Consider the following 12,353-nt stretch of genomic DNA (forward strand, 5'->3'; position numbering starts at 1 on the left):
GAACTTAAGCCAGGAGAATTCCAATCTTCTCCTAAGGAATCAAATACTCAGAATCAACAAGGCTCCTAAGGCTTAGTGATAACATAATTTACCTCCAGAAAACCTGTTGTGATACCCCTCTGTGCTTCTACAGCATCTCTACATGTCTTTATCAGCACTTAACCCATGACATGCTATGTACTTAACTGTATATCAATTTTCTCCTTAGAACAAAATCTGTATGTTATGTATTTTTATATCTCTTAATACTTCATATCTCTATAAGACTGCATCCCTAAATATGTGGCACTTAGTAAAGATCAGCTAAATAAATTTATAAGCAGTAAACATTATGGAAGTTTTTCTTTATAAACAGTCTCTAGGAAAATTTTTGTAGGCAAAATAGCTCTGAGTTAAATTTGCTTAAATGTTTGGATTTATTTTTTATCACACTTCAGAAAATAATGTCCAATATGAAAATTCTAAGAACTCAAGTTTTTGAGAGCAAAAAATGAAAGTAGATAAAGCTCTGTGGTTTTAAAAGTCTTAGTGAAGTATTAAGTACACATTTTAATTACAGAATGATGTCATTGTAAGTCACTAGCATCTAACATTTTCCACTTCTAGCCCTTTCTAAAATAGTAAATCCAGAGGAAACATTAAGTTATACAGAACACAATGTCCCTTTCATTAAAAAGCTATGAGATTATTATTTTTTTCCTTCTAGAGGGTAAAGTATTTTGTGGTTAAGCAAAAGTACAAAACTTCCTATGTGAATATGAGACACGAGAGAAGGAATTTAATCATTTTAATCTAGTGAATGACAAAATAGTTCATTTCTATTGGGAGCTTAAATTTAATAATTTAAAACTTTTGCTCCAAGGTTAATTTATAGCTATTAAATACTTTCATAGCTGTTCCTTAATGACTGTAAAATTAAGTTGATTTTTGTTACATAAATATGAGTAGTTCTACACAAGACGAATACAACAGAAGTGAGTATATAGACGGCCCATTGGGCATTTACTACCTGGCAGTTTACATATAGACTAATTTCCACATTCAGACATTCAAAAAACCATTCAATAGTATTAAAAATCACTAGAACTACCTAATGAGATAAGCAGAATAAATAAACCCTTGTTCAAAAGTATATGCCTATAGTGTTCCAATCCTGTTTTATAGCCAGCATTGCATGAGGTCCTGCTAATGTGTTGGTGTGTGTGTGTGTATCTGTTTCTAAATAATAAATAGTACAATTGTTTTTGAAAGACGTTTTTGGAATTTTAAAGGTCAGTGTATAAAAAGAGCAAGCTTTTTAAAAATGAGCATTTACCACACAATAAACACATTTTATCAGTAATGGATTTGTAGAAAACTTAATTTTGCAATAATAATCATTTTTTCCATCAATCATATTACATAAGTATACTACTGATTAATTTGAGGGCTTTTGAAAAATGGCTCCCATATTTTACTCTTCCTCTCTCATCCTACAGACTATCAAATGTTCCCTATAGACTAGGTAACATTATTTTATTTGGTTCTACCTTATACATCTTGCTCTGGGCCTTTGTTCATCAAAATCCTTCAAAATAAAATACTCTCTCTTTGTTTCTATCTCTGTCAAAATTAAAACTTTTCCTCAAAGTCCTTCTCAAGAAACAGACGGATTACATCAAAATTAAAATCCAGGAATTACCACTACCAAGAAATATTCACTATTAGAAGCATGGCAGAATCTCAAGCAGTATGAAGGTAAAACAAAGAAAAATTGTGGCTTTTTTTTTTTTTTTTGCTAAACAGGGTCATAATCTTAGAGAAATAAGGATAACTAGAAGTAAGTGGAAAGTTAGGATGCAAAAAGAAGATTGAAAGATAAATTCCAATGGCAAAATTAAGTAGGAATGAACTAGGCTCTAGAGAGTTGCGGTAGGCTGAATAATGGCCTCCCCAAAGACAAGCACACCCTAATCCCTGGAATTTGTGAATATGTTACCTTACACAGCAAAAGGGACTTCAGTGTTGTAAAGAAGTTAAGGTTTTTGAAATGGGAGATAATCCTGGATTATCCAGGTGAATCCAATGCAATCACAAGGGTCCTTGTGAAAAGGGAACAGGTGGGTCAGAGTGAGAGCAAGAGGTGTGATGAAGAAAGCAGAGGTTTGAAATGATTCAAGGAAGAGGCCACAGGTCAAGGGATGTAAGTGGCCTCTAGATGCTATAAAAAGACAAGAAAATGGATACTTCCTAGGGCTTCTAGAGGGAACAGTTGCCCTTGCAACCTCCAGAACTGCAAGCTAATAACTCTGTGTTGTTTAAAGACACTAAGTTTATAATCATTTGCTACATTAACAATAGGAAAAAAAAAAAAAAAAAACAATAGGAAACTAATACAAAAGTCAATACAATTCAATGAAAGCCACTTTGGCTTTAACTCAGACAAAATTTGTGTTCTGAAGTCCCATTTTGCCATTTATTTACTGTATGAACTTGGATTAACTACTTACTCTCTTTGATCCATCCTATTCACTGTGATATGCACATAAGATCCCTTTCTGAACACTCTTCCCCTGCATATTCCAGGTGAACCTGACTCACCAGCTAAAGTTCTTTGGATATTTGACTCATTTGAGTATCATAAGTTGCATATAGTAGGTCCTCAATAAATATTTGTTAAGTGAAATTGAAACTGATATTTAGTCCACCAAAAATATGGAGTTTCATAGATACTTGTTCAAGAAAAAATAGTTAAGTTGTATAGTATTTATTCAATAAGCTTCCAACCCAACACTATATTTCTCCAAGAAATACCACTTACCCACTGGGCAAAGTCCCCTACTTCTGGGAATAATAAAGCATTTACAAGCACAGTATGAATGTGTACATCGTTAACTCTCATTTCCCCACCCCACCCCCCAAAAAAACCCCTGAAGTTCATACGTTAATACAAGTGTTGAAGTATTTTCAGTGCTTGCTGGCTATATGAGGAAGGTGAAACATAAAAGAGAAAAAGGAGTAAAAAAACATAAAACTTTATGGTGGATTCTTTTTTGCTTTATACTGTGAATAGGAATATCTTCAAGTTACTACTAGGTAGAGGAAGTGAGAAAAGGTCTCATATTTTTATGACATGAAAGCTAATACTATTTAAATTATAACTACTCATATAGAAAAATGGCCCACCTTTTCTGAACAAAACTAGATGCTGCTATAGACATTTTATTAAGGAAATCAGAAGGTACTCTGCTCCCTGTGCTAGTTTAAGTTTAGTTCTTTAAAAAATTAGTTCTAATATCAGCAGTGAGATAGGTACAGTTTTTAAAGTGTAAAGAAAAAGACCAAAAGTTCAATGATTTTCTCACAAAAGTAAATATTTTCTAATCCTTTAAGCCACATGAATATAATCTGTTTGCTGTAAACCTTTGCATTCATCTAAAATATTGTATAAAAACCTAGCCATTTAATCATTGGAGCTGTCTATTGCAACACAACAGTACTTATAACAAGTATTTATACCATCACTTGCATTCTTTGGATTTGGCTACTCCTCTTGCACATGTGTTTTTTAAAAGCTGTAAGAAAATTAAGGTGCTAAGAAACTGAACAGGAAGTTAAATTTGTGTAGAGCTTATCTTGCCAAATCACCCACTGTCAGAAGTTTCTTCAGGTACCGAAAGGGAAGATTGATATCCCTAACTGCATGGTTCACCTAATGAACTTGAATATAATCACATTTCTGGAAAGTGAAATTGTTCTAGCTACTGATAAAGCACTTCTTCTTTAACTGTTAGAATAAAGTGCATTAGTACATTTGCAAAGCAAATAGGTTTAAAGAGGAGGAGAGAGGAATTTCATCCCTTACACCTGAAAGTGAAGCAAAATTTGTTTAAGAAGCAATAAATGTATAGAAAGAAAGGGAATGCCTCTCTTCAGATATATTGTTCCATTTAAGTGCTATGTGTATAGTCTGAATCAAGCTGTCTATAATTTATGAAAAAATACCTGGCTGTTAGGGCTCTTAGATGGAATTCAAGCAGACGTGATCCAATTTTTTGGTTTTAAACCTAAGTGTTTTTTTCCTTACTATTTAGATATGCATAGAAACCTTTTATTCTATGAACTTTTAAATATGTACAAAGATACAATTTTAAAATTAAGAACAATTGAAACAAATAATAAAAGTTTCCATCTCTCAAATATGTTATTAAACATTTTGAGACCAGAATCCTAATTGCCCTTTGGTGAACAGCAATCATTAGATATCTACTCAGCATTCAGCAGGTTTAGGTGATGGTACCTGGTAAGAAAATTGAAAACTTTCAGATTACTGCCTTGGATGCATTCTAAGCTGCAAAACCTTTGAAAGTCTTGATTTACAGAATGAAGGGAACAAAATGGTTAACAGTTCTTCTGGTCAGGGTGACCTATAAAACGCCATTGAATTGATGATTTGTTAGCCTTAATATTTTAGCAGCTCATCCATTTCCTGGGTAATCTTTATTTCTTTTTTTTTTTTTTAAGATTTAACTTTATTTATTTTTGGGCCTTCGTCGCTGCGCACGGGCTTTCTCTAGTTGCGGTGAGTGGGGGCTACTCTTCGTTGCGGTGCAGGGGCTTCTCATTGCGGTGGCTTCTCTTGTTGCGGAGCACAGGCTCTAGGGTTTGCAGGCTTCAGTAGTTGCGGCACGTGGGCTCAGTAGTTGTGGCTTGCGGGCTCTAGAGCGCAGGCTCAGTAGTTGTGGCGCACGGGCTTAGTTGATCCGTGGCATGTGGGATCTTCCTGGACCAGGGATCGAACCTGTGTCCCCTGCACTGGCAGGCGGTTTCTTAACCACTGCGCCACCAGGGAAGTCCCCTCCTGGGTAATCTCATGAGATTAAAAATGTCAGGTTGGATATTATGGTTTTAAACAAATATATGTATTTTCCTATTTGCATATTATATTGTGACCAATATAAGATTACAGAATAGGATCTACTAAAGTAAAGCTTCCAAGAATATTTGAAATTAAAACTAAAAACAGTGTAATTTCATGATCTTTGTTGTACTAAGGCTACTTGAAGCAAAATGCAGGATGTGATATAGACCACCATTCCTTAAATGTTAAGTCCACAGGAATGAAGCTACGCAAACTTGTACCAACACTTTCTGGTTGGTAAAACTGGAAATAGTTCAAGAAGGCTGAACTTCTATACGAACACTCAGAAGTGCTATTCCAACCATAGAGATGATGTTGAGATTAGCACCCACTGAGCTAATTTGTCTTTCCTCTTGAACCCCCCAGTGTGAAATGACCTAAGGCAGTACTTATGTAACTTAAAAGAAATACAGATTCAATCAGTTAGCTATTGTGTCCACATGACAACAAATAACATGTTTGACTCAATTTTTTTTTAAACTTAATTGACTTTCATTTTCTCTGAACGTTTGAAAATTGCTGGATGTTTTGGGGTCATATTATCAGCCTAAATCTCAAGAAATAAACTGTAAGTGTTATAAAATACCTTCTCCACTCGAGCACTTTCTCTACCTTTGTAATTTCCTTCCTGTACTATCTTGAAGAGGACTTGCCTTACATATGTTAATATTATGGGAGTGGGTTGCCCGTATTGATTAAATTACTCAATTGGAATGCTTTGCTCTCAGTATTATCTATATATATAAAAAGAAAACTCCATGTTTTTAATATTTTAATGTTTTACAAAAAATATGAACTGTCTTGTGGGTTTATTAGTCATTCATTCCACAAAAAAAATCTATGAAATTAAAATCAGAATGCTTGTATGTGTGAATAATGCAGTACTGCTCTCAGGCTGGAGAATAAATAGGATCTTTCCTTAACAATTAAAGTTGGGGCTGAAATCTAAAGGATGAGTAAGATTTAGGAGAGGACAGCAGGAGGACAAGAGGATGATTGTGCAAAGTCAAGTGTAGAGGCAGAGAGGCAAGGAGGAGTAGGCTTTTTCTGGGAAAGGCTGATGAAGTGGGGGAAATGTAGGGAGATGGGCCAAGGCCATCTCATGAAAAGGAGACTTGGAGACCCTAGTCAGAAGCTACTGAGTAGCTTTAATTGCAGAGATGGTATAACCAGACTGAATTTTTTTTAATGATTATTTTAGCTTCAGTCAAGAGAACAAAAAGGATGATAAAAGATAATAAAAAAAGAATGATGTTCAATGAGCACCTAAGGAATGATTGCATTTGTCCAGGTTATAGATTATCTCTTCTGTAGGTTTCTCATATTACTATATTATTTTTAATACAAAACAATATAGCATTTTTAAAAATAAGGAATTTTTAAAAGAAAAATTTTCATAATCCTACTACTTTTAGACAGCTACTTTTGTTTTATATGAGTTAAAAATATTTTTGTCGAGATGTGTAGTTTATATCATTGTAATCATAGTACATATATAACTTTGTGTTTTGCTTTCTTCATGCTTTAGTTCATCATAAACATCCCCCTGTTCCTGTTATATATTATATTCCATCAAGATAAGTCATAATTGGTATAACCAGGCTATTACCGTTAGTGTAGAAGCACTATAATTTGAAGTCCATGGATATTCACAGGCTGTCTTATAGGAATCCATGAATTGCTTGAATCTGGATGCAATGTTTTGAACGTACATGCAAAGTTTTGAATTTTTCTAAAGATTCCATAGTATTCATCTGGTTTTCAAATGGCATGCAACCCAAATGGCTATGAGTACAGATAAGTCTTCAAAGTTGGTAAAATCCCAAGTCTCATTGTGTGAGAGAGCTAAGTGAAAGAAAAGTACACTGTGGTACAACTTGCAGCATAAAATTTCATTCATTTTAAGGATTCAAGGGATGCCTGCCAAGAAGTAAAAGTAAAGCCATCTGACAAATTTCTAGGTATTGAGAAAGTATAGAGAAATGTCTAACAAATTAATTTGTATTGAGAAAGATAATTTAAACATTATACCATATACAATTTATTCCTCTCTCTCATTTACCTCTTATTTTTTTTGGAATTTTATTTATAAGCAGGTTCTTATTATTTATTGTATACATATTAGTGTATATATGTCAATCCCAATCTCCCAATTCATCCCGCCACCACCACCCCTCCACCCCGCTTTCCCCTGTTGGTGTCCATACATTTGTTCGCTACATCTGTATCTCTACTTCTGCCTTACAAACCGGATCATCTGTAACATTTTTCTAGATTCCACATATATGTGTTAATATACGATATCTGTTTTTCTCTTTCTCACTTACTTCACTCTGTATGACAATCCCTAAGTCCATCCACATCTCTACAAATAACTCAGTTTCATTTCTTTTTATGGCTGAGTAATATTCCATTGTATATATGTGCCACATCTTCATTACCCATTCATCTGTCAATGGACACTTAGGTTGCTTCCATGTCCTGGCTATTGTAAACAGTGCAGCAATGAACATTGTGGTACATGCCTCTTTTTGAATTATGGTTTTCTCAGGGTATATGCCCAGTAATGGGATTGCTGGGTCGTATGGTAGTTCTATTTTTAGTTTTTTAAGGAACGTCCGTACTGTTCTCCATGGTGGCTGTATCAATTTACATTCCCACCAACTGTGCAAGAGGGTTCCCTTTTCTCCACACCCTCTCCAGCATTTGTTGTTTGTAGATTTTCTGACGATACCCATTCTAACTGGTGTGAGGTGACACCTCATTGTAGTTTTGATTTGCATTTCTCTGATAATTAGTGATGGTGAGCAGCTTTTCACGTGCCTCTTGGCCATCTGTATGTCTTCTTTGGAGAAATGTCTATTTAGGTCTTCTGCCCATTTTTTAATTGGGTCATTTGTTTTTCTAATATTGAGCTACATGAGCTGTTTATATATTTTGGAGATTAATCCTTTGTCCGTTGATTCATTTGCAAATACTTTCTCCCGTTCTCAGGGTTGTCATTTCGTCTTGTTTACAGTTTCCTTTGCTGTGCAAAATGTTTAAGTTTCACTAGGTCCCATTTGTTTATTTTTGTTTTTATTGCCATTACTATAGGAGGTGGGTCAAAAAAGATCTTGCTGTGATTTATGTCAAACAGTGTTCTTCCTATGTTTTCCTCGAAGAGTTTTATAGTGTCCAGTCTTACAAAATGGTCATCAATCCATTTTGAGTTTATTTTTGTGTATGGTGTTAGGGAGTGTTCTAATTTCATTCTTTTATATGTAGCTGTCCAGTCTTCCCAGCACCACTTATTGAAGAGACTGTCTTTTCTCCATTGTATATCCTTGCCTCCTTTGCCATAGAGTAGTTGACTGGTTTATCTCTGGGCTTTCTACCCTGTTCCATTGATCTATAGTTCTGTTTTTCTGCCAGTACCATATTGTCTTGATTACTGTAGCTTTGTAGTATAGTCTGAAGTCAGGGAGTCTGATTCCTCCAGCTCCGTTTTTTTCCCTCAAGATTGCTTTGGATATTCGGGGTCTTTTGTGTCTCCATACAGATTTTAAGATTGTTTGCTCTAGTTCTGTAAAAAACGCCATTGGTAATTCGATAGGGATTGCATTGAATCTGTAGATTGCTTTGGGTAGTATAGTCACTTTCACAATATTGATTCTTCCAATCCAAGAACATGATATATCTCTCCATCTGTTTGTGTCATCTTTGATTTCTTCCATCAGTGTTTTTTTTTTTTTTTTTTTTTTTTTTTTAAAGAAATTCACGTTCTTTTTATTTATTTATTTATGACTGTGTTGAGTCTTCGTTTCTGTGCGAGGGCTTTCTCTAGTTGCGGCGAGCGGGGGCCACTCTTCATCGCGGTGCGCGGGCCTCACACCATCGCGGCCTCTCTTGTTGCGGAGCACAGGCTCCAGACGCGCAGGCTCAGTAATTGTGGCTCACGGGCCCAGTTGCTCCGTGGCATGTGGGATCTTCCCAGACCAGGGCTCGAACCCGTGTCCCCTGCATTGGCAGGCAGATTCTCAACCACTGCGCCACCAGGGAAGCCCCTCCATCAGTGTTTTATAGTTTTCTGAGTACAGGTCTTTTACCTCCTTAGGTAGGTTTATTCTTAGGTATTTTATTCTTTTTATTGCACTGGTGAATGGGATTGTTTCCTTAATTTCTCCTTCTGATCTTTTGTTGTTAGTGTATAGGAATGCAAGAGATTTTTGTGCATTAATTTTGTATCCTGCAACTTTACCAAACTCATTGATTGGCTCTAGTAGTTTTCTGGTGGCATCTTTAGGATTATCTATATATAGTATCATGTCATCTGCAAACAGTGACAGTTTTACTTCTTCTTTCCCGATTTGTACTCCTTTTAATTCTTTTTCTTCTCTAATTGCCATGGCTAGGACTTCCAAAACTATGTTGAATAACAGTGGCGAGAGTGCACATCCTTGTCTTGTTCCTGAGCTTAGAGGAAATGATTTCAGTTTTTCACCATTGAGAATGATGCTTGCTTTGGATTTGTTGTATATGGCCTTTATTATGTTGAGGTAGGTTCCGTCTATGACCACTTTCTGGAGAGTTTTTATCAGAAATGGGTGTTGAATTTTGTTGAAAGCTTTTTCTGCATCTACTGAGATGTTCATATGGTTTTCATTCTTCAGTTTGTTAATATGGTGTATCACATTGATTGATTTGCATATATTGAAGAATCCTTGCATCCCTGAGATAAATCCCACTTGATCATGGTGCATGATCCTTTTAATGTGTTGCTGGATTCTGTTTGCTAGTATTTTGTTGAGGATTTTTGCATCTATATTCATCAGTGATATTGGTCTGTAATTTTCTTTTTTTGTAGTATCTTTGTCTGGTTTTGGTATCAGGGTGATGATGGCCTTGTAAAATGAGTTTGGGAGTGTTCCTTCCTCTTCAACTTTTTGGAAGAGTTTGGGAAGGATGGGTGTTAGCTCTTCTCTAAATGTTTGATAGAATTCACTTGTGATGCCATCTGGTTCTGGACTTTTGTTTGTTGGAAGATTTTTAATCACAGTTTCAATTTCATTACTTGTGATTGGTCTGTTCATATTTTCTATTTCTTCCTGGTTCAGTCTTGGAAGGTTATACCTTTCTAAGAATTTGTCCATTTCTTCCAGGGTGCCCATTTTACTGGCACAGAGTTGCTTACAGTAGTCTCTTATGATGCTTTGTATTTCTGCGGTATCCATTGTAACTTCTCCTTTTTCATTTCTAATTTTAGTGATTTGAGTTCTCTCCCTCTTTTTCTTGATGAGTCTGGCTGAAGATTTATCAATTTTGTTTATCTTCTCAAAGAACAGCTTCTAGTTTTATTGATATTTGCTATTGCTTTCTTTGTTGATATTTCATTTATTTCTGCTCTGATTTTTATGATTTCTTTCCTTCTACTAACTTTGGGCTTTGTTTGTTCTTCTTTCTCTAGTTCCTTTAGGTGTAAGGTTAGATTATTTGAGATTTTTCTTGTTTCTTGAGGTAGGATTGTATTGCTATAAACTGCCCTCTTAGAACTGCTTTTGCTGCATCCCATAGGTATTGGATTGTCGTATTTTCATTGTCATTTGTCTCTAGGTATTTTTTGATTTCCTCTTTGATTTCTTCAGTGATCTCTTGGTTATTTAGTAATGTATTCTTTAGCCTCATGTGTCTGCGTTTTTTATGGGTTTTTTTCCTTGTAATTCATTTCTAATCTCATAGCATTGTGGTCAAAAAAGATGCTTGATATGATTTCAATTTTCTTAAATTTACCAAGGCTTGATTTGTGACCCAAGACGTGATCTATCCTCGAGAATGTTCTGTGTGCACTTGAGAAGAAAGGGTAATCTGCTGTTTTCGGATGGAATGTCCTATAAATATCAATTAAATCTATCTCGTCTATTGTGTCATTTAAAGCTTGTGTTTCCTTATTAATTTTCTGTGTGGATCATCTGTCCATTGGTGTAAATGAGGTGTTAAAGTCCCCCACTATTACTGTGTTACTGTCGATTTCCTCTTTTATAGCTCTTAGCAGTTGCCTTATGTATTGAGGTGCTCCGGTGTGGGGTGCATATATATTTATAATTGTTAAATCTTCTTCTCGGATTGATCCCCTGATCCTTATGTAGTGTCCTTCCTTGTCTCTTGCAACATTCTTTATTTTAACTTCTATCTTATCTGATATGAGTATTGCCACTCCAGCTTTCTTTCGATTTCCATTTGCATGGAATATCTTTTTCCATCCCCTCACTTTCAGTCTGTATGTGTCCCTAGGTCTGAAGTGGGTCTCTTGTAGAAAGCATATATATGGGCCTGGTTTTTGTATCCATTCAGCAAGCCTGTATCTTTTGGTTGGAGCATTTAATCCACTCACATATAAGGTAATTATCAGTATGTATGGTCTTATTACCATTTTCTTAATTGTTTTGGGTTTGTTTTGGTAGGTGTTTTCCTTCTCTTGTGTTTCCCGCTTAGAGAAGTTCCTTTAGCATTTATTGTGGAGCTCGTTTGGTGGTGCTGAATTCTCTTAGCTTTGACTTGTCTATAAAGCTTCTGATTTCTCCATCTAATCTGAATGAGATTAGATGCCCTGTAGAGTAATCTTGGTTGTAGGTTCTTCCCTTTCATCACTTTAAATGTATCGTGCCACCCCCTTCTGGCTTGTAGAGTTTCTGCTGAGAAATCAGCTGTTAACCTTATGGGAGTTCCCTTGTATGTTATTTGTCGTTTTTCCCTGTTGCTTTTAATAATTTTTCTTTGTCTTTAATTTTCGTCAGCTTGATTACTATGTGTCCCGGCGTGTTTCTCCTTGGATTTATCCTGCCTGGGACTCTCAGCGCTTCCTGGACTTGGGTGGCTATTTCCTTTCCCATGTTAAGGAAGTTTTCGACTATAATCTCTTCAAATATTTTCTCAGGTCCTATCTCTCTCTCTTCTCCTTCTCGGACCCCTATAATGGGAATGTTGGTGCATTTACTGTCCCAGAGGTCTCTTAGGCTGTCTTCATTTCTTTTCATTCTTTTTTCTTTATTCTGTTCCGCAGCAGTGAATTCCATCATTCTGTCCTCCAGGTCACTTATCCGTTCTTCTGCCTCAGTTATTCTGCTATCGATTCCTTCTACTGTATCTTTCATTTCAGCTATTGTATTGTTCATCTCTGTTTGTTTGTTCTTTAATTCTTCTAGGTGTTTGTTCTTTAATTCTTCTAGGTGTTTGTTAAACATTTCTTGCATCTTCTCGATCTTTGCCTCCATTCTTTTTCTGAGGTGCTGTATCATCTTCACTATCATTATTCTGAATTCTTTTCCTGGAAGGTTGCCTGTCTCCACTTCATTTAGTTGTTTATCTGGGGTTTTATCTTGTTCCTTCATCTGGTACACAGTCCTCTGCCTTTTCCTTTTGTCTGTCTTTCTGTGAATGTGGTTTTTGTTCCACAGGCTGCAGGATTGTAGCTCTT

At 35.7% G+C, this 12,353-nt stretch overlaps 1 protein-coding gene across 2 annotated transcripts in view; it reads right to left on the minus strand.

Annotated features, from left to right (window-relative positions):
* The window catches only part of SEMA3E (semaphorin 3E), a 260,934-nt gene that overhangs the window by 222,009 nt on the left and 26,572 nt on the right, over positions 1 to 12,353 (minus strand). The gene's annotated exons all lie outside the window — the stretch shown is intronic.

The sequence above is a fragment of the Eschrichtius robustus genome, chromosome 8 (genome assembly GCF_028021215.1).
Source record: "Eschrichtius robustus isolate mEscRob2 chromosome 8, mEscRob2.pri, whole genome shotgun sequence".
NCBI lineage: Eukaryota > Metazoa > Chordata > Mammalia > Artiodactyla > Eschrichtiidae > Eschrichtius > Eschrichtius robustus.